The sequence below is a fragment of the Phascolarctos cinereus genome, unplaced genomic scaffold, assembly GCF_003287225.1.
Source record: "Phascolarctos cinereus isolate Bilbo 61053 unplaced genomic scaffold, phaCin_HiC Scaffold_4;HRSCAF=312, whole genome shotgun sequence".
Lineage (NCBI taxonomy): Eukaryota > Metazoa > Chordata > Mammalia > Diprotodontia > Phascolarctidae > Phascolarctos > Phascolarctos cinereus.
Genome location: NW_027555847.1, coordinates 543,007,701 through 543,031,823, shown reverse-complemented (window position 1 = coordinate 543,031,823; position 24,123 = coordinate 543,007,701).

Below are 24,123 nucleotides of genomic sequence, written 5' to 3'. Positions count from 1 at the left end.
TGTTCTACAGAAATGTAAGATGGGGAAATTGGAAATAAGGGAAGTAGGAGAGAGGTACTTGAGAACACTGCTTAGAGTTGTGTTATTCCTACTTACCTTCTCAGGAGGGGTGGGGGAGGAAAAGAGAACATAAGAAAAACTAGAATATGAAGCTAGTAAAGATAGTAAAATTTAGAGGAAGATTTAAGCTGTTGATTGGTTAAAAAGAAACAAACAAAAAAACACCCACCAAGTTTCTCTTATCTTCATCACAAACACATTTCTTGGGGCTGCCTTGTCTTGTGCTCCAGTCATTCCCGTACAGTGTTTTTTCTTGGTCCTTTTTTATTCAATAGCACTATTGCTCTACACATTTCTCTCTCTTTTTTTTTAAACTCTGTGTCTCATCTCCCACACAGGTGGAACAAAAGGTCAAAATTGTATTAGCTGGTAAAACAAAAACAAAACAAAAAACCAAAACTAAAATCACACAACAAAAAGAACAAGAAAGCAATAATGAGAGAGAAAGAGCTAAAAAAAGGGAGATACAGCAGGAGAGAGGGAAAAGGGAAGACAGAGATAGAGAGAGACTGGGAGATTGGGTTGGGGCTGGGGGAGGATGGTAAAGTCAGACTGTAAAAAAAAGAACATATTTTAAAAATTGGAAGGATCCAAAGAATAACACGGCCAAGAAGGTGAAGATTTAATCATTTATTTAATGTCACTAGAGTTTCATCTGAAGTGAGTTTTCTTTATTTTTCAATGTCTAAGTATATAAAACCAGTGTAAGTTTTAGGGAGGGATTGTATGTTTGAAGGCATGGAATCAGAGATGAAAATTTATTCTTTTATTTTTCTTATTTCTGATTTATTGGGTCCCCATTTTTCCTCCCTGATTTTGCAGAACCAAACATAACCTGCTCTTACTCAGTTTTTGCACATGGGTTTTGGGTAAATAGCCTTCCAAAATGAGGTGAGGACAAGTAAGTACTCTATTTTCCCCTTCTCACAATTGCTCCTGATAATTTTTGACTACTGTTAAGCATAAAAATATCTGCACTGAAGGAAAGATATTTTTAGAAGGCTATAAACTTTATACAAGTTGAGATTAGGCATGCATTGTAAAAAATCACATTAGTTTCATAATGAAATGATTTCATATTCCCAATTCACATGGACTACCTCAGTGGGGGAACAAAACCATTCTCCTGTTTGAAGACAGAGTGACTTCTCTAGAGGTGATGTTTGCTACCAAAGTTCTCTGGAACCTTTGACTGATTGAGTCTGAGCTTTGGTTTCTTTGCTCACAGACCAGTTATAATTTTCAATTTTTCCTTCTTAACCTCTGTGATTTAACCTGTATGAATTTACACACGAATACCCTCAATATATCCTGATACTCACTTGGTTTATCCCAGCTCTCTCTAAAGCCACTCTGGGAGGTACCATCATTACTTTGCTTTTTAAGTTGTCAAGGCCATGCCAAATGGGCCAGCCAAACTGTTGCCTCTGATGTTTTTTGGCACAGAGAGATCACTCTATGGGGTCACAAAATCAGTGCATGCATAACTAAATTTATCTAAGGGAAAAATACAGAATTAAAAAAAAACATAATACAACCATGATGAATTATTAATACCCTCCCCTTTGCTTCCAAATACTTTTATATCCAGAAATCCCAGATCTATGTTCGTCAATTAATCTTCTATAGCCTTCCTCTTTAGATGTGTACATGTGTTTGATGCCATCTACATACTTTGGTTTCCATAAAGAAGAAACCCCTTTGTAGTAACATAAGTGAATAGGATTATTTTACACACACACACACACACACACACACACACACATTGACTAAATGTTTATATAGGACTGCCCATGTATATGGGAAAATTTCGAGAGATAAAAACCTAACCTACCCTCCAACAATTGTAAATCAAAATAAGGCAATTCCACTCTGAATGAAAAGCAGTTCGAAATCAGGCAAGTGTGAAAGGCTGCAAAGTAACTATTTTGTTACATGTTTTTATGACATAATTATATTGATCTGAAAGACACTCATCCAGAACTGCAACCTTTTATACCCCAAGCTAAAAAAAAAATCCTGTATAATCTTTTCAATCACTTGATATTCATAGTCTTACTCAAAGGTCTCTGAATATGTCATGTGTGTAATACCAATGCAAAAATTGGCACCGTAGTCACTACCAGCAATATGTTTCAATAAGGTAATTTTCTTGCTGCCTAAGAACATCAGCAGGGTGCAATCCTGAACAAAAACAGAGTATGACATCTTATTCAAGCATACATCTGGAGGACAAAACTATACTTTATTAAAGGAAAATGGGATTTCAGGATTGTTTTGACAAGCAGTGAAAATGCACACCTCAGTTTACATACAGTATAGCGTTTAAATTTAAAGTGCTTGTGCATCTAGAGTGAGTAGAGGTTTCTAGACTAATGAGCACTGCCTTCACACCAGCCCATGCAAATAACATTTAGGAACAGCCCCTGCAAGAGACAGAGAAGAAAGGTACTAGTGCTGGGCTCTATTTTCTGCTTTGCATTTTTGCTTCCTTTTGCTTAAAATTTTTAAATGAGGGGTTTCTCTCTTGTCTATTTCAGGTAACTTACACCCCACCCCCATTCTGAAAGTCAAACAATGATAATGTTTCCCAACTTGATTTTCAGGGTCACCCTAATTCACTGGGGGAGGAGGGAACCCACATCTCTCTGACCTTCTTAAATCAAATTAAGGGCTGAGATTTAAAATAAAAACTGAAAATAATGTCAGATTTTAAAATACCAGCTGTGCTCAAATACTTCCCTTCTTCTAAATCACCTGCTTTTATAGCTTTCTGAGTCTTTATTACCCTTTGAAAGCCTGTCAATGATTTTAGACCTCTCTACTGATTTTGAAGCGTGTTTTCCCATTTTCCCAAGTCAAAATCATCAAAACATTCACCATATTGGTTGCTTTTAACCATGTGAGTTCCTTTAGGCATCCTTAAAAAGTGTGACTGCTTCTATTTAGGAAGTTCAGGTCTTTGTTTCTCAAAGTAGGGAGGATTTTCCACAAGTAATCATCGAAAACACCTAAAAGGGATCATGCTACAGCAAAAAGCTCTAAGGTTTGAGGGAGACAGTAGAGATTTTTTCTTCAAACAATGCCTCAAATCCATTCACTAGATCAACATACAGATAATGAACCCTTACTGTGTCCAAGATGCAACTCTCAAAATTAAGTAAAATAAAATTAAGGCTAAAATACATTACTAACCAAGATAAGGTGGGGTGAGCTCATAAGAATAAGGCAAGTGAAATTATACACAGATACGGACCTTTTAACTTGTCCAATAGCACTCGTCCATTTCTGTTTGTTAAAAATGACTTTGGGATTTAGCTGTCAGTTTTGTATGGTGGGGAGAAAGACATTTGAAGAGAAAACTTTAAATACCTATGACCACCATATTGACTCTGTTCCTAATTTTGACATTCAGTCAATGATTTTACCAGTTGAGTGTTACAGGTTATGTGAATGAAGCGGTTGGGGTGATTACATGTTCACAGATTTCTAAACAGTATTTGCCATTTCAGTAATAAATGAAAACCTGCCCAAACCACTAGTTTCTGCAACATTTGTAACTAGGATTTTCACCAAGTTGGCAGCTCCTTGTTTATCTGAAAGCAGATGTGTGCCCTGAAATGATTTGTGGGCCCACAGCGATAGTTACAGGATAGCATGCAGCCAGTTTAGCTAATAACATGGTCATATTAGTTGTGATAAAAGGACAGAAGCCCATCTTAAATGCACAATGTCAATGTTTTTGCAGCAACCTGAACCTTTATGTTAAGGTCATTATTAAGTAACAAATAGGATATTTTTTCAAAAAGAAAAATAGCAATAGCAAAGACCAGATCCTCAAATCTCAAGGTCCTCACCTCAATCATCATTTCTCCCAGGTCAGAAATTATTGACGCCTGCCTTTGGCTAATCCCTTTGTGATCTATACTATACATCTGTGCTGCTGTTTGTGCATATTCAAAATGCCCATCCTGGCAAATGGAAAATGTGATCAGAAAACTGGAACCTTGACAAGTGGGATAGAGAAGGAGACCCACGAAAAGAAATGACAGTGACAAATACTTTTCCATAAGTTTCATTGCTGATGTGAGTGATTTTAGATTAAGGGTAATTTGTAAATGGATTTACCTTTTTCTCCCTCCATTTGTTTGCTTTGGGGATGTTTTATTTAATGTTTTCTTTCAGAAGACAAAAGCTCGTTTGACTTCCATGACTTTCATTAGAGTTTCCCACAACCTGCGAAAATGTTAAAGGACGGTTTATGAACTAAGGAGCCTAGGCTTGTGACAGGAGGGGCAAGACTGCTGCTTCTTAGCACTGCACAAACAATCTTAAGCTTTCCTTTAGTGGCGGTGTCTGAAAAGACAGGCCTAGCTTAGCTCTTCCTTTCTAACTCTAAAGAATGCTTCTTTAAAATCTTTTAAGCTTTCCAGCAAAAAAGCAGCAATCAGACGCTAGCTCCATGTACTGTGTTATTTTGCTTTCCATGCACTGATTTATTCCTTACCTTTTTTTATCAGGCCTCATTTATGATACATAGATTACAAAGGACGACTGTTACAGGAAACAACAAGCAACAAGAACAATTGTTTTTGCAAAAGGTGCATAAAAAGTCATGTAATTTCCTGTCATATGTGTATTGATTGTGTTACCTTGATCCATATTGAAATATTTAAGTGAAAATTAAAAAAAATGCATCATAAACATAAACATCCTTTTATATTTACAAAAAGCAGAAAGAAGGTAACAGTAGGGTCGCTGAATTTGGCAATGATTTCCAAGGCATTCAAAAATACCATCCCACTGGTTCACATCACTGATAGCCAACTCCTGTGAGCAAGGTAGGAGGCAAGCCTCATTAGCCAAATCTCACAATAAGAGAAACAAATACAGGGGGAAAAAAAGCATGACACAATTTGGATGAGGAGCTAAAAAGCAGAAATAAACCACCTTAGATTCTCTATCTAAATTTAATCTCCAAGGTTATATTGCTTCTTGGGTCTAGGGCCTATGTATGTTATTTCCCAATTTATCTGAAATAATCAGAAGTCACATTTCCATAAACTTAAGATTTACAAAGTATTTTCCTTATGACATTTCCTTGAGTTAAATTATGATGTTTTTATTATCCCCATTTTACAAATCAGAACACCGAAACTCGAAAAGATTAAGTATGTGTTAGACTTTGAGTCAGAGGATCTTGGTTTAAATCATGACTTTGCTACCTTGGACAAATCTATTATCAAATTGGCTACTATAATGTTAAAACTAAGAAGAGACAGTAGGATTTGAATATGCTAAGCTTCATGGGCCTCTAAGGCCATCATTCATTTGCTTGCTCAACTAACATTTATAGAATGACAACTGCATGCAATGCACTGTGGCAGGTGCATGCAGGGAAACAAAATGAATAATGCATGGTTCCTTCTCTCTCTGAGCTGAAAGTATTGTAGGGGAAATACACATGTTAACCAAAAGATACCAGCAGAATATGAAATCGTAACAATAGAAATTCACGTAATGAGAGTGCTTGGCAACATAGAGACTGCACCATTTGGAGCCCCAAGGTTCATTTAAGATTCTGGTCCTACCCTATAACATGGTGCAAATAATTTAATCTCTTTCTAGGCTTAAATTCCCCCATTTTAAAAATGAGGAGGTTGGATTAAATCACCTCTAAGGGTCTCTTCTAGCTAAGAATGACTAGCTACTAGTTACTATAATTAGTGCTGCTTTTAGGACTGGTTACTTCATATTTTATGAACCTATGATTTCTACTTTTATATGACTTAGGACATCTTGTAAAGGCACCATCAGACTGACCAAAGTTAATTAAAAGGCATGTTTTTAAAAGGTTCCAGAGGTATGCTGGAGGCAGCTTGAAACTGATTGTTGTTTTCATTGTGAGCATTTACACCTCTAAAATTACAAATGCTACATATTAGGGCTTGATTCATTGTTTTGTTGATTGTCTGGACTTAGGAAAGTAATGGAAAAATATTAATAATGCAGATTAAATTTAGAAGTGTGTAATGCATTTTTTTTTGAGAGCCAGTTGTTAAGTATTTGCTAGCATGCCACTGGAAAACTCATGTTTTCTTTTCTTTTCTTTTCTTTTCTTTTCTTTTCTTTTCTTTTCTTTTCTTTTCTTTTCTTTTCTTTTCTTTTCTTTTCTTTTCTTTTCTTTTCTTTTCTTTTCTTTTTTGAGGTCAGTTGAGGTGGTATGATTGAAAGAACTATGGAAGTCATCTCAGCAAAAAGACAAGGATTAGATATTTTTTTCTGATTACCACAATAATTCATACCTCTCCAAAACATAAATTATTTACCAAAGATAAGAGCAAATTAAGCTCTATGTCAAGGATACACAGAATTAAAAAAAAAAGTAAAAGAAAAAGAAAAAAAAAGAACAACCCCCCCCCAAACCCCATGAAGTTATGCTCACTGACCCTAAGCTCATTTAGCTCCTTTCCTCTCTCCCATGCTCCAAATTTCCAGCAGCAAGGCAGCACTATCAGACCCCACACTCTGGTCCCTCCTCTCTCTTTCCAGTGCCACAGAGACTCTGTTCACAATCTTCAGCCTTAACAAACATCATTGTAGATGAGAGCCCTTCAGCAGCAAAAGTCAAGTGAGGGCCACAGCCACCTAACACCAGATCTGCAAAGTTCTGAGCTGCTATTGCTGGGGCAGGCAACCCCATAGCACAAGTGTGGCAGATCTCAAAATTGCAGATGTGGGGCCAGAGAACTGAGGGAGCAGAGAGAAAAGGACAGGACACTGGAGCAAGACATTACTGGGGCAGAGGAGCTGTGCAACGCTCCTCTAAACCTGAGGGAAAGAACCCAGTATCCAGCTGGGGCTAGTTCTGACCACCCAAAAATGATTTGGGACAGACACCTAGACTGGTGAACCACTAATTGTCCAGGTCCAGCCCCTAAGGCAGCCACCATCAGAAGGGATAGAGTCAGAAAGTAAATAGGAGAAAATTGGGGGGGAGTGGAAAGGCTGAAATTACCAGAGATCTCAGTAAAAAGGAAACTTAAAGACCTTGAACATAAGTAGATAAAGTAACAGGGGAAACATTAACAATAAAAGGAAAAATGACCTCTAGATCTAGTAAATGAGTTCAGGCATCAATGAATAAAAACTACAAAATAAAGGAAAATGATCCAGCACTAAATGAGACAGAGGACCCTGAGGAATGTGAGAACATAGAACTGCAACAAGCTGTTCCTGAGTGGTTCAAAAGAGAATTATGAGAACAATATTTATGGCTTACACAGAAAAAATAATGGGCAAAATAGAAAAAAAAACGGAATTGGTGAAGGCAAGTCTCTCCAAAGAAATAAAAGAGAGAAAAATGGATTGAAAATGTAAATATACAGAATTGAAGAGCAATATAGAAGAGAAAAAAAATAATATTTAAGTAAATATTCAGTGTAAAAGTGAAATATACTGATCTCCAAAACAGGACACATAGAGCTAACTAAAGAATCATAGATCTTCCAGAAGAACATGACAGAACCAAAAATCTTAACACCATAATGCAAGAAATATTAGAAGAGAATTGTCCAGAACTTTTGAACATAGAAAATGAAATATCAATTGAAAGAATTTACAGACACTTCCAGAAAAAAAACCCAAGGCTAAAAACTCCAAGGCAAATGGTGATTAATTTTAATTATTCAATTCAGAAAATTAAAAATAAAAAGTTCTTCAGGTAATTAGGAAAAATATTCAATCACAAGAGAAAGGAAATTTACATAATGCAAGACTATTTATTCCCACCAGTAAACATAGGAGAAAATGGAATAATGGGTTCTGAAAAGTAGTGGAGCTCAGGATGCAGTCCAGGTCGACCTACTCTGCAAATCTAGATTAACCATAAAGGACAAAAGTTGGATACTTAATCATAAATAAGATTTTGTAATATTTTTTAGAAAGAAAACCAGAACTGAAGAGATTATTTGTTTGAACACCCCAAACAACAGAAAAGTAGAAGTGAATAAATTCAGTAGGCAAGAACAGTAACAACAATAGAGTAGCAGCAGAGAGCCCAACAAAAAACTTCCTTCTAAATGTGTAGAAAGAAACAGGAGCAAACATAAAATCCCTCTGATGGTAACAGTCATGAGGTGGGCATTGGGCATTATGGACAGAAGCTATCAACATCCTGCTTATAGGATAAATGCTTCTTTTATGGGACTACATTAGAACATGAGAGGATATATGAAAGTGGGAGGGCATTAGGGAGATAGAGAGAAGTTTCAGAAAGAGAAGAACCTAAATGGGAGTAGATTAGGAGGATAATGAAAGGAATTAAAAAGGAAGGTTAAAAAAAATGGAGGCCTTGCTTTGGTGGTAAGAGGGAATTGCATTAATAAATGTTTTTATGGATTAAGAGAAATGATCTTTGAAGGAAGATAGGGACCTTGCACTTGGCATAGCCTGGGGGATTTGGTGTTTGAAAAGTTTACTTTTCCTACCCTAGAAAGAGGAAATTGAAGTTCCTAGGGGCACTTCGCACCAGGGGAAGTGGGAAAGCATGGACCTAGGGAGATTTTGAGGAAAATGAAGGAAAAAAAGTAAGCAGGAGATCTATAGATCAGTGGTGAGCTACATAATCAGGGATATGGTGAGGGAAGGGCCTTACCATGGGGCACTGTCTTTTCTGAAATCTACAGTAATTGGCATTTTTCTGAGAACGAGGCAATGGAAAGGGGGAATCTATAAGGCAACTCTACAAGGCAGTGGCAGAAACTACTTAGAGAGGAGACCACAGAATAGATACTCTGAAAGTTTTGAATGTATGAGGATTGTAAAGAAAAGAAAAAGACCAGCTAAATATAGGGTCATTAATCAGAGAATGATGGTCTAGAGGAGGGGTGGGGAACCTGCAGCCTTAAGTCCACATGTGGCCTTCTAGGTTCTCAAGGGCAGCCCTTTGACTGAATTCAAACTTCACAGAACAAATCACTTTAATAAAAGGATTTGTTCTGTAAAACTGGGACTCAGTCAAAAAGCCACATCCAAGGACCTAGAAGGCCATATGTGGCCTCAAGCCTCTAGGTTTCCCACCTCTGATCTACAGTAAGCAGAAAGAAAGGATGGATAATGAAGAGAGGGGAAAAAAATACCTTTTTTTGGTAAGGGGCTCAGATAATGAAACTTAAAAAAAATAATGAACAGGATTAGTTGAAGGAGAGGAGGGGAAGGGAGAAACTACTTGCCCAAGGGGGAAAAAGAGAGGGAATAATTATATAACCAGATAAAAGCAGGAGATAAAAAGGAACTAATAAGCAAAATCACAAAGGAAAGAGCTAAAAAATAAGAGGAGGGGATCAATAAAGAGGAGTAGAAATACAGAGGGAACAGGACCATCTTAAAAAAAAGATTAAAGTAACTGGAGAAATACAGTTCTGTGGCTAAAAAAAAGAGAGGAAAAAATATTTTTTAAAGAAAAAAATACCCTGGACTTGGATTTGGAGGGGCAATCTTGCTCCTTTGTTTATTAGTTGCACACCTTGCATAGGTCACTTTTCTTCCTCCAATCCTTAGTATCAGTTTTCTCCTTTGTAAAAATGAAGGGATTGGATTAGATGCCTCTAAGTTCCTTTCTAGCTATAAATCCTATGATCCTATGAAATTACTAGTGGATGCACACTTTTTCCATCTATAGGAATTTAAAAAATAAAGCTAGCTTAATTAATATAAGGATATAAAATATTCTTGAACTATGTAATTATATTTAGGATTGTTTTTAAATTTTCAACTGTCAAAAACAGAAAACTGAATAATCAAGCAATATGTTACAGGATATGTGGGTAGTTTAGAAAAAAATTCTGCTTCTTATTATTTTGTACCAACAGTTTCACCCACCATCAATTCTTAATCCTTGAAGACAAGGATTATTTCAATTTTGTCTTTGAATCTCCTTTGTCTACTATAGCATCTGGTGCATAATAGGCCTTAATGAAATCTTGCTTGACTAATTGATTGGTATTATAGTCCAATTGCAGAATTTTGATGTGTTTCTCAGAGTAGGTACTATAGTACTTATTCTGAGTAAGGGAATCTGGGACAGAAACTTATTTAAGTACTACTCCCCTCCCCCTTTTGATCCCTGCAAAAACAAAAGTTGATTTGTTTGATTATTAAAGAAGACAATTAAATGGCTATAGAGACCTTAGACAGTCCTAAATTATAAAGCTTTGACTTAGTTTCCTCATCTATAAAATGAGGGAATTGGACTGGTTGATCACAAAGTGGCCTTCTAGCTCTAAAGTTATATTAGATAAGAGTAAACCATCTTACTGAGTCATGTCGGCAGCATGACACAGTGTAATAAGGACTATACTTGCAATCAAGAGATCTGGGCTTACATCTACTTTCAGACATTTAATGGTTGTGTAGCTAACATCTCAGAGCCTTAGTTTACTGTTATGTAAATTTACAATACTAATTTTGTCCTACTTAACTCACAGAGATGTGAGGAAAACACTTTAACATATAAATTACCACATTACTTCTTTCGTTGACTTTTTTGGGTATGCTTAGGCAAGTAGCTAAATCCAGTTTTGTTTCGTTCTGTTTCCCATGTTCAAGACCATATAGATATTTAATGACTTAAGTCCATAGAAATAAGGAAACCACTCTATAATTCTAATCTCTCTCTAGAGCTTCAACCTTCTACTCCATTCCTAATTATTTGTTAGACATTACCTAGATTTCTCACTGGCAGCTCCCAATTAGGTATATTCTAACTTGAGCATTCTAATCTCCAATTGAGTATATTTAAAACCTAATATTAAAAATCTTCCCAAATCCAAAAACAACTCCTCTTACTAATTCTCTTATTTATTTTATGGATACCACCAACTCATAATCACCCAGGTCAAAACCTTACATGTTTTGATTGTTTTTAATGCCTGCTTTCTTTGCCTACAAATCTTTATTTTCATCATGGCTCTCGAACTCATTTTTAACTGTATATTCTCAATGAGGCTATCCTACTTCAGGACCCCATTGCTCCAAGTCTAGGCTATTACCAAAGTATAGCAATTGATATTTCTGCCTCTGTCCTCTTTCTCCTTGAATCTATCCTACATGTTGTTCCTGAATTAATCTTACTAAGGCATAGTTTTTGTCCTGCTGTACACTCACTCAGAGATCATCATTAGTGCTACAAAGTCAAAAGTTATTAGCCCAACCTGGAAAATACAGTCTATGCCATTCTACCTATTTGGACAGGTTTTCCACCACTGTACTCCTTAGATTCTAACAAACTGACTTAGTTTCTGTTCCCAATTTTTTCCCCACTTTCACACCTTTGCTTATTCTGTCTCCTTAATTTGGAATGTCTTTACATTCATACCTGTGAAAATCCTACTCATCCATCCAGGCTTAGCTCAAATTATACCTCTGCCTAGAGGCCTCCTTGTTTATTCTAGCCCAAAGTAATCTCTCTACTAAAATCCCATTATGACTTTATTATAATATTTATTCCACATTCTTTTATAGAAATTATTTGTGTTTCTGTGTTTATTTTCTTTACCTTCTTTGAGGATGCAGATTTTTGTCATATTTATTTTGTAGGCCTCTGGTAATACTAGACAGTTCTTAACATATATTAAGAAATCAATACATATTTGTTGAATGACTGAATAGATATATCATGATATCCTCTTGCAAATTATAATTCATTTTTATTTATAATCTACCTTCTTATTGATTCTAATGGGTCATTAAGTATGTTTATTCTTTTACATAAAAGTCTCCTTTGAACTACTCAGACATCCATAATTAAACATAGGAATTAAAGATACGGATGAGCAGCAGAGGGCAGAATATGGCTCTTGGTTACCTTATCTTGCTCATTTGTGTCTTTAAAACTGAAATACTTTTAACTGCACTTTGAAGCCCATAACTGTGTTTTGCATTCCCTCCTTCCCCTCCCGTTTCCTTTTTAAAGTGAAGGAAAAAAACAACAAGGAAAATCCTTACATAAAGGCATCTAGAAAACCTGTCAATTTAGCAAGCACTAGAAAAAAAAAGCATATATGTGGCCAAGACAGTTTGATAATCGTTATCATTTTCAAACTTTTAAGACTGAAATATTATACTTTGAATTTTAGAGAAAAGGTTTGATCATCTGGTCTGACTCTCTCCTTTCTGTCCCTGTTTTTTTTGTTTCTAAAATTTTATTGATGCTTTTCATTTTAATATCAGTTATTTCTGCATATATTTTCTCTACTCAACCTTACCCCTCCATACACAGAGTTCCCCTGTATTAAAGAAGAAAGTTCAACAAAACAATTGTTTTTGACAGCACATGCAACATTCCTTACCCAGAGTTCCCCACTTCTCTAAGGAAAGGAGGGAATTATATTTCCTCATGTCTTCTCCATTTCCTTAACATTCTTTTCACTGATATTTTTGCAGTCTTTGTATATATTGTCCTCTTTGTTCTGCTTACTTTACTCTGTTCATAAAAATCTTCTCTTGTTTCTGTGAATTTTTCATACTCGTAGTTTGTAACCATTCAGCCATGCTTAGTGACATACATGTGTCATATTTTAGAGAGCCATCACCTTTGTTTTGAATTTTTGGGTTGTTTTGTTTTTTGCTGCCACAAAATACTGCTATGATTATTTTCGTCTTTGACTTTCTGGGCCTGTAAGTTCAGTAGTGGGATTCTGGGATCAAAGGTTGTAGAGAATTTAAGGAATTTTCTCAAATAATGCAGAATTTTCCCCCCAGAATGAGCAGATGAATCTGTAGCTCTAGGAACAGTGAGTTAGTGTGCTTGCCTACCGTAGAAGCTCTAATATTGTCTGTTTGAATCTTTTGTCATTTATTTTGTAATTAGCCATGTGTAAGGGTTGAGGGTGCTATCAGAGAAGACTGGTACCTCTGATGTGAGGGCTGCGGAGCCATTTTCAGGGCCGTTTTCCCCCTTTGGTGTCCACCTGACTCACCCAACTCTCACCTGTGGCTCTAAGAGTACATGCAGCAGCCACAACCTAGTAAACCATTCCTGCAGATGGGCCAGACTAGGTTAAGGGTAACCAAGAGGTCCCAAATCCTTCGGTGAGTTAGGGGAGTGTGCACTCCAAGCACGTGAAGATTTCCTGTGGTGGAATGGGTGTCTGATAACCTCTGTTCCAACAGCCATGAAGGTAGCTGAAGCAGGCCTCTATGGAGCAACCAGAGCTTGGTTAGAAATTGAAAACAACAAGGTCATTCATTGCATCTAGGGGGCTGCCAATCCCACTACTGCTTAAAAGGAGAAGACCTGGGCTGCCTGTGAGCAGGGTTGTGACTACAGCTTCTGGTGTATCTGCACCTGCTGCTTCATCACTAACCTTTCACCACAAGATTTTGAGATAAGGTACAAATGGTAAAATGGTGTGGATGGTGTCTTTTAATTTGTGCATAAACTGAATTTAAGTGAGGCAGAATTGCCCTAAGTCTTTAGCCTCACTCTGTCTTCCAGAATCATCAAAGTCCAGTGGCAAGACAAACTCAAGATGACTGGCATTGGCTCAGGATGCAGTGAATGACCTTGGTATTTCCTTTCCTTTCCTCTCCTCTCATGTCCTGGCATAATGGTCACATTTGTGGACATAGTTTCAGAGGAATACAGCTTTGCCTATTTTATTGACAGTTTTGCTTGTTACAAAAGAGGGCTATGTAACTGGATTCCATTAGCAATTGATCAATTAACAAGGCATACTGGGGCCTAGGGGTCCTGATATGTCCTTTCAGTGGTCTAACTGTAAGCCACATGGATGGCTTATGAGAGATGGAGAGGATAAAGTCTGTTTTCACAACGATTCCAAGACTGTGGCTATGGGGCTGGCTAAGAGTGGTCTGGAGACTGGAGGGAACAGGATTAGACAATTGACATTTCTTCTTTTTGGGGTCAAGCCATGAAAATAATTTTGCTGATGCCTCCCACTACATAATTATTTGTAGGCATGTTACCACATAGCAGAGATATATTTCCCAGATAAGCACATTAATACCCTTATGAGAACAGCACAGACTGGGGAGTAGGTACATCAACAATCTAGATATGAGGGCTGTGATTCTATCTTGTAGTGGGTGTGAGAATATATGATCCATTTTACAAAGAATGAAGTAGCTATTTCTGCCCAATGGTGCTGTTTGATCCAATTGAATTGTTGAAAGAGAACGTCTTTCCTTACTTTAAAACCTAAATCTTACTGGTAACTTTTATTTTTATGTCACTTAAATTTCTACTTATATTCTTCTTTCTCCCCCACAGAGCCATCAAAAATAGCACATAATTTTTTTTAAAGAAAAAGAAAGAAAAAAAATCAGCAAAGCCAATCAATATATATAAAAGTCTGATATTATATCCTACATTTCACTCTTATTCTTTCTTCCTCTCCACCTCTCTGTGTCTACAAAGGAGGATGTGTGTGTATGGGGGAAGGAGTATTTCCTCATATCTCTCTGGGGACAAGATTGTTCCTTTTAATTTTACAGCACTCATTTTCATTTTTTTTCATGGTTCTCCTCCCCACCCATTTGTATTGTTGTAGTCATTGTGTATACTGTTTTATTGTCCCAGAAGCCAGGCTAACTCTTCATTTCTTAGCAGCGGCGCTACTGACTCCACCATCATCATTTCTCCATACCCAGTATCATCTGACCTTCACCTCCTGCTTTTCAGCTTCTATGTGTTGTCTTCCCTCATTATATTGTAAGCTGCTTGAGGACAGGGACTGCCTTTCTTATTTGTATCCACAAATCTTAGTACAGTGGTAAGCGATGGGGATACCTGATTGGTATTTCGTAAATGTCTACTGTATTGTATTATAAGTTGCAGCAAAAGAATCCAAAATTTATTTATAATGTTGGCTTTATTCCAGAAACAAGGAAGTATACCAAAAATACATGATTCAACAATATGAACAGTGTAACACTATATATTAAAACCCAAAATCATGAATATATATGCATATGTCTTCAGGTGGTTATCAGTAACTTAGAATTTTACAGCCTTCCTTATGGGTGCTCAGAGGTTAAATGATTTGCCTGTGGTCACATAGCAAGTAATTATAATTATAATCACATAATGATAGTAGCCAGCATTTGTATGAAGTTTTTAGGAACTGCAAAACACTTTACAACTATTATCTCATTTGATCCTCATAAAAATCACATAGGAAGTAGGTGCTATTGTTATCCTCATTTTACAGATGAGGAAACTGAGACAGATAGAGGTAAAAAATGACTTGCCTAGTGTCACACAGCTAGCAAATGTCTAAGACCACATTTGAATTCAAGTCTTCCTTTCTCCAGTCCCAGTGGTCTATCCACTCTTTTACATGAGGGGTGCTGTGAAGGAAGAAACCACAAGTTTGGAAATGGATTGGATATGTATGGTGAGTGGAAGTGAGGAGTCCAGGAACACACTGAAGTTGTGAGCCTGGCTGAGTGAGAAGACGGTGGTGCTTTCAACAGTAGTAGTTGGCCTCTAAGCTAACATTTAAATTGTGTTTGCTGTGTGCCAGACAGTGTGCTAAGCCCTAAAATTATCATCTAATTTGATCCTCACAACCCTGGAAGGTAAGTGTTATTATTATCTCCATTCTACAGATGAGGAAACTGAGGCAAACAGAGATTAAGTGATTTGCCCAAAATCACACAGCCTGTAAGTGTCTAAAGTTCCAATTTGAACTCTGACTCTAGGCTTGGTGTTCTATACACTGGGTTTGTGGGGAAAGATGGTGGATTGTTTTTTGTATGCATTGAGTGTGAGATACCTGTAAGATGACCATTTGGAGACGTTGAAAAGGCTGTCGGCAATCCTTCTCTGTTTCTAGGACGTCTAGTCTGCATTTGATAGGCATTTGAAAATGTGGGACTTGGGCTCAAGAGAGAGACCAGGGCTGTATTTATAGATATGAGAATATCTTGTATAGAGATGATAATTCAATCCATGGGAGCTGATAGGATCACCAAGGATGAGATTAGAGAGTAAAAAGGGAAGAGGGTGCAGAACCGACCCTTGGAGGATACCCTGGATTAGGAGATCTGACAAGGATAAAGAATCAGCAAAGGCGACTGAGAAGTAGCAGTTGCAAAGACAGAAGGAGAGCCAAGCAAGGGCAATGTCAAGCAGGCCTAGAGAGGAGAGAGAATTCAAGAGAACAGGGTAATGAATAGTTTTGAATGCTGCAGAGAGGTCAAGACGGATTTAAATGAATCCAAAGGCATTTACTGAATGTGAAGGTCTGATCATTTCACTTCATTACAACTCCATTGGCTCCCTATTACCTCCAGGATTGGTTAAAAAATCTAAAATTTGGCATTTAAAAGCTTTCACAGCCCAGCCCCTGCTTACCCTTCCTACCTATTCTATCTTCTTATGCTTTACTATCCTCTATATACTTTACGATACAGCTGTACTGGCCTAATTGCTGCTCCTCGAACACAACACTTTATCTCCTGACTCCATGCCTCTTCCCTTACTACTCCCCCTCCCCCTTCCCAAGAATGCAGCCCATCTGAACCTCCATCTACTGCTTCCCTGGATTCATTCAAGATTCAAGTGGAATCTTTACTTGCTCTCCCTCTCTCCACAACAGCTGTTCCAAAATTGAGACTATAGACAGAGAGGTCTTCTTTCTCTCCTCAACCTGGACAATACAACAATAAAAGCACTTACTTCATACGGTAAGGATCAAATGAGATGACGTATAAAGCATTTTACAAACATTTAAGCAATCTATCAATGGTATTATTATTATTTGTGGTATCATATTATTTATGGCATTACTATTATGCAGATTCAAAATTTATGTAATTGTAATATTCATAACCATACATGGGATAGCAGAGATCACAAAAGTTAAAGTAGACTGTATCAGTTAGATAAATTAACAAGTTTTGCATATACAAAAATCAATAGTTGAATCAGAAGAACTATATGGATTTAAAAATAATTTTACCTTAATAATCTCTGATAAAAGTCTGACTTTTAAAATCTACAGGAAATTGACCTATACATATGATTAAGTCATTCTTCAATAGACTAGAAGTCATAGGATATGAAGAGTTTTCAAAAGAAGAAATACAAATTATTATTAATTTCATGAGATATTTTCAAAATCAAAGACTGAAGACTGAAACCATATTGATATTTCACCTACACACAGCAAGCTAGAAGCAATAACACAAGCTGGAAAAATTTTTTGGTGGAGCTGTGGGAAGAAAGACAAAGTAATTCACTGTTGTTAGAATTGGTAAATATTATGAATGTTCTGGGGTGGAGAGAAATACACCCTGTAGTTATCCAAGAAAAGTTACTAAATAGTTCATATCCTTTGATTGATCCAGATACCCATTATTGGGACTGTATCCGAAGAAGGTTATTATTGGCAGGAAAAAATACTCAAAGGAACATCTGTGTTCATGGAATCATTATTTGTGATAGTGAAAAACTGGAAGCAAAATATGTTCCCAATAATTGGGAAATAGCAGAACAAATTATGGCACATGAAAATGATGGAAGAGTACTGTTCCATAAAGCATGACAACTATGAAGAATGCACAGAAACGTGGGAATTCTTTTATGAAGTGATACAGACTGAAGAAAACTAAGCCAAAAAACAATATGCACAATGACTACACCAATATAAATCAAGTCAAAATGGAGAGGCAATAAAATTTTGGTCAAATTCAATGGCCAATGATAATTTGTACTGCTAAAGTTAATGGACACGTCTCTCTCTTTTGTCCCTGGGCTTGGCACAATTCTTGGCATATAGTAAGAGAATAAATGCTTTCACACTGACTGTCAAAAATAGGCAACCTAACTATTCTAGAGAATGTGTTCTGTCAGGATACTTCAGTATCTGTGGAGAAGTGCCTCCCCCCAAAAAAATAATCTATTATCAATAGATTGATACTTATATCAATAGATATAAATCTATATAAGTGGATTTATTTGAAAAATAAATGAATAATCTCTTAATATGTTACATAAATATATTTTGGCATATGTGAGTTCACTTAAAATGAGATACACTTTCATATACATATATGCATATATCAACTAGCTAATGCCCATCATTAAGCAGCAAACTGTTTTATTCAGCAGATGTTTGAAGTCTTTATTACTGGCTGATAGCATATAGAGATAGTTCTTTATTATACCTGGCAAATTGATAAATTCTATTTGTTTTTATTTTTGTTTCTGAGGGCTATTTGCTGATTTATTTTTTTTTTGAAAGCGGGTGAAGAGAGTATTGTTAAATATGTTTTTGATGTGCTAACACCCCGATGAAAAGACTTACATAAACAATTAAATGAAGAACAGAAGTATCAATTCAAGCATAAGCATGCATTGTCATTTTTAAACCACATAATATATATTCAAGTATAAACATAACTGCATGATAATAATAATCCCACCATTGCAGGCTATAGAGTCAATGTTTAAATTTTGAGTTCCGATCCCACCTCTTTTATTACATGTTTGACCTTAAGGAAGGCACTTTAATTTTTTGAAGCTCAGTTTTCTGATATGTAAAATGGGAGGAGGGTTGGACAAGATAATCTTTCAAATCCATAATATGGTTTGTAAAGTATTCCATTAATATAGGGAGTGAGTCATGTGTCCTAAAACTATTTTGCCAGTTTAACAGATGGTGATTGCTATGGCGAGCTAGTTAAGCAGGCAAACAGGGCTGTCAGTCACTCAATTACCCTCATATTTTGGTGGTCTGGAATACTGTCATTCTTGTTGTGACTTTTTCTTCAGTCACTATTTCATCCCTCCACCTCTAGAAAAATGCCTTTATTTAAAACCAGGCCCATTGAAAAAATGGCAGATCCCTGACTCAATGACAGCTCATCCAATTACTTAAATGTGGCTGTTGATACCTTTTCCTATAGAAGACCTAGTAAAAATAGTCACTCTGCATAAGGAGATGTGAAAACAAATCAATTTCTCTCTTCTCTGGCTCTGAGCCCCCAGTCAGAGATCTAACTGGCAAAATATCATAGTTGTAAATATGTCTTTCTCTCTCCTAGGGGCTCTCAAATCACCCTTCCCCACGCTGCATTGAAATGATAATATTCACAGTTTAGCAACTCAGGTATGTTTATCTTATTTGCCATTTTAAGATGAATATGCTGTTTAAACATAGACATTTAAACAAATCTTAAACAAAAAAAAGATAATCCTTCATCTGAGGGGCATATTAGGCTCCCCTCTTGGAAGAGAGAGAAAGGCACCAATTTGAGTCTTCTATTTGGACAATTTTGAAAAAATGCCAACTCTGCCTTGATATTCCCCATGATTCCAGAATTTGGCTCTTATGGCTTCACTGTTCCAGCCCCCCTCTCACTTTCCTGGAGGTTGATCCTCTGTGATTTCCCTACTGTAGCTTCAGTGCGGCTCTCAAGGATACTCAATTTCTCTCTTCTCATGAGTCCAAAGGATGGAATGTCCTACCTTATAAAGGCTAGCTTATGACTCATATCATCCCATTCCATTGAGCCTCAAGCTAAATACTAAAGGAGATGGGAAAACTGGGAGACATTTTCATGAAACCAGCACGTATTCACGTCTTGTACGTTGGTGAAGAAATGGTCAATACATGCTATTTGTCTCCAAAAAGGTGGCAGAAGTAACAGTCCAGGCAATGGCCAACCCAATAAGATGAAATTGAGGAAGTAGATCTAAAAAGTTCAAGAATATAAGTTACAGTTTCATTGGGTGAAATGGCCCAAACCATGAGGGTTTTGGAGAAAACATCAACACATTTAGTAGCAAGCTAAAAGTAAAAAAAAAAATCCCAGCAACCAAGCAGAAATACTGTGAGTGTAAGTAAATAATACATTCACAATGAGGTTTTCACTGGAATAAGTATCATGGGTCTACTCCATTAATTTCAACAATAATAATAATAAAATCTAGTGATGTATGAGTTAAAGGAACATCAGAGTAGATTGGAATTTAAATTTCAGATACTTATGGCAACATAGAGAGTGTAAGGATTTGTGACAATTTGGCTATGGCTGAAAAGAACTGGTCGCTTGGGTAGAAACGATGGAAACCTTTGGGAGATGAGAGGGGGAATAACTGTTTTCTCTTAGAATGTGTGGTTAAAAAAAAAGGAAAACTAGCCATAATCTGCCATGCTCTCAAGATTTGGGGAAAACAGATTTTAATTGTAGAAAGAGGATCAAAGAAAGACATGATTTTTTGTTGTTGTTGTTAAGGCTGAAATTCTATGATTTCCTGAGTGTGTGATTAATGTCAGGAATATGGTCATCCCTGAACATTTCATAACTGTGAATTTCTAACTTCTATGTCCCAAATTATTCCTCAACTTGAATTTGGATAAAATTTCAAAAGTCTGGCCTGCTCATAATGAAGAAAACTTTTATTTAATAAAGCTGAATATTTCTATTATAGCTAAGTGGCATAGAGGATAGAATACAAAACTTGGAATGAAATCCTGCCTCAGTCTTTCTGACCCTGGGTAAGTTACTTAAATTCTCTGGGCCTCAGTTTCCTCATCTTTAAAATGAGAATAATTATAGCATCCATCTCAGAGTTTTTGTTGTGAGTTAACATACATAAATCATTTTGCAAACCTTGAAATGCTATGTAAATGTCAGCTATTATTGTTATTACTATAACTATATTCGGAATAGTCCAACTGGATCTAAAAAATACAATTTCACGAGAGAATCTACCACCTATCAATTGATAAGTCTTTCTAAGTCATTTATTTTTTATGCCTTCATTCAATTACATTCTGGCAGTTAAATGTTTACTATAATGAGATACTTTAAATAAACACAATGTCCTAAAACAGATTTCCTTGTCATGTTAATTCCATTGTATATTACTATGAAAATCTCAACAATATGCATTGCCAAATAATTAATTATATATTCGCTTTCCTTAAAGGACTTCTCCGGTTTTAGTGAAAGATGTTGATGATGATGACGATGACGATTTTGAAGAGTAGCCTAAAAATGAAAGTAAATAGAATTGAATTTTAAAAATGTAGTTAGCTTGTAACTTAATCTCCTGCTTAGGTAGAATTCTGAGGTTTTTCATTGTCCATTATTAATAATTCAGGAGGGGAGTTTGAGAAATCTATTTCACAGGCTTTAAAACTGCAAGGAATAGTGGAGATCATATAAGCCATTTTTGTAGATGGATGAGAAAAATAAGACCCAGAGAGGTTATAGGACTTGTCTATTGTGACACAGGTATTAAGCAGCAGTGACTGAGTTTGAACTCAGATTTCTCAACTCCAAGTCTTGTTTTCTTTCCGTAATAGTAGGCAGACTAGTATAATGGAAAGAACATTGTACTTGAACTCAAGAAGATCTTAGTAATAGTCCCACCTCTAATATTTATTAGCTAAATGAACATAGGAAAAATCACCTATTTCTGAGCCTCAGTTTCCTCATCTATAGAAGACAGATACTAATACCTTATAGAGTTGCTATAAGTTGTTTTGCAAACCTTAAAACACTGTATATAGACCAACTATTAACATTACTACACCACAGGTACATCTGTATTTACATATTTACTATGCAATTTTTTTTGTCAATTCTTTTTCTCTCCTTTCTCTTTAGCTATTAAATTAAGCTAATAATACTAATAGCCTACTTCATAGAGATCTGTTGTAGAGGAACAGCATACCATATTATTTCAATGTAGGGTATATATTAGTTCACTCATATTGAGCTGCAAAAATTGATCTTTACAGAGGAAAATACTAGCAACAAAATTTTCACTTGACATCTTCCCAAGGTTCCCAGTTCCCTGTAGGGATGGCCACATTTCAAAATATAAGTGGAAGACACAGTGTTTGACTTTAGCATAAAAACACATCTTCTGGGAGAAGAAAATCTGCTTTCCCTATGGAAGAAAACAGGGTCATTTTAGCTTGTACTGTATTGTCCCTAGAAATAGCACATGATTTTTGGGAGGACATTAGAATACAAGAATTATCATGAGACAAGAAACAATTATCCATCTAAATCAATACCCTGTCCGCCAGTGGCCAGTGGAAGGCATTAGAGAAAGGCATTAAGGTCCCTAGAGTACACCTCATTTCCCATTAGCAAGGTAATGGTAGGCCTGGAGTTGTATAGTAGGGTCATTGTATACATGAAGGCACCTACATACCCACCTCTGAATGATCTTAGATACTAGAGTTACAAACAAATGACCTTTTAGGCTTTCCTCCCCCCACTACCTTTGCTAGCACCAATATTTTTCTTATTCATGTAAATGTCTGGAATAACAAGTATACTGTGAGTCTTTCAGAAATTTGATAGACTCTTCCCTGCCTCTATTCCTTTTCTGCCCCCACCCTACCCTGCAAAACATTTGTTTTCTGGGGAACTCTGAATGTTTTGCCAAAGAAGAATGCTTATATTATCTTATCAATTTCTCTAGGAAATAGTAAAAGAGGTGGAATGGCTTAGGCACGAGCAAAGTGGTCACTGTGAATGTCCTAGCACTAAATGGAATTTTTGTGGGCCCAGGAATTCTTTATTAGACTAGATTTGCAAGTGTCTTACATAGATCCAGTGATTTTCAAGTGGTACTGGTTTGAGTTCTGAAAGGCCAATTATTTTAGTGCAATTGAATGAAAGGGCATAAGTAACCACGCAGAGCACAGCGCTTTTATGATGCAGTCCCTATTGGTTATGAAAAACTAGTGACATCAGTGGAATTAAGCCTTTCATTTACCAGGATGAATAGACCAGAATGAACAAACAAGCATCTTCATTTTCTTTTTGTTTCCCCCAACTCCCTCCTATCCTTCTGCACACTTAGGTTTTATTGGTTATTTATTACACCCAGTGGAAGACACTGGAGCCTTAGCAACAAAAACCGGTAATGTACAAAACAAAATTCATTTAATTTGACTCAGTGTATTACCAGCATTATAATCCCTCTTCTGATTTCAACATAACCGACTAATCTCATCTGCTCAAGAGGATAAACCTTGTCTCAGCCATGATGACAGGCTTAGCGAATGACAAAAAATTAGGACATTCTCAATGCTTATATACTGTAACAACAGATAAGGCATGTGGATGAAGAACCAGCTACAGGTGGTTATTTGTAGCAATGCACTAATTTAAGGGGTTAATGATAGGTAGATATAATGCCATCTACAATAAAATCACAGTTATACCAAATCATGGGAAAATCTCTCTGGCAAATTTGAACACTGAGTGTGAGGATACCATGGAATTTCTTCATTTATCGGCTTATTGCAGCAAAGAAGCATCACAAGTATTCAATTGTCACAAGGCATTCTTGAGCAATACACTTCTATTCTGTTTAGGGAACTGTCTGTGTGATTGGTTTGGGAAAGCAGTACAACATTTTTTCCTTCTTTTTTAAACAAAAAGAACTGGGGAGTTTTGTTGCAATTTGCGTTTCTATCTAGAAATTTATCAAGTTGAAAGGTGAGAATCTTAGATTTGGTGAAGTGCCAACACAATAGAGTGATGCCTAATATTATATCATGAAGAAAACACAATTCTGTACCGTGCACAGATTTCTAAATGTTCTATACTCAACCTTGTTTAGAAACACGCACACATTCTTCTATTCTAGTTTAAGTATAATGAAATGAATGCTAAATAAAATGAAATTGTTCTCTTTACTACAGCCACATGAATAGTTTTATACCAGCTTTCTCAACTGCCTTTAATGTATCAGAGTATCATCATGTCATATATATTCCTGCAGCAGATGTAATACACTAACATCTGCACATCAGAGCAGGAGTAAATTAGACTATTGTAACACAAAACATAAACAATTCTTTAAAAGTTCTTTATACAAAGTATCATATTTTCCACGTAAGACTTGGGGCTAACGGGAAATAAAGGTTGAATAGAAAGCATTCTGTAAAGTGTTGGGCATACTCCGGTTCTAGAGGCCCCCAATCCCATGGAAAAGATTACTGTATGATAGATTTAAAAGTTCAGGAGAAGGCAGAGGGCCCAAACCCCTCAATTTGC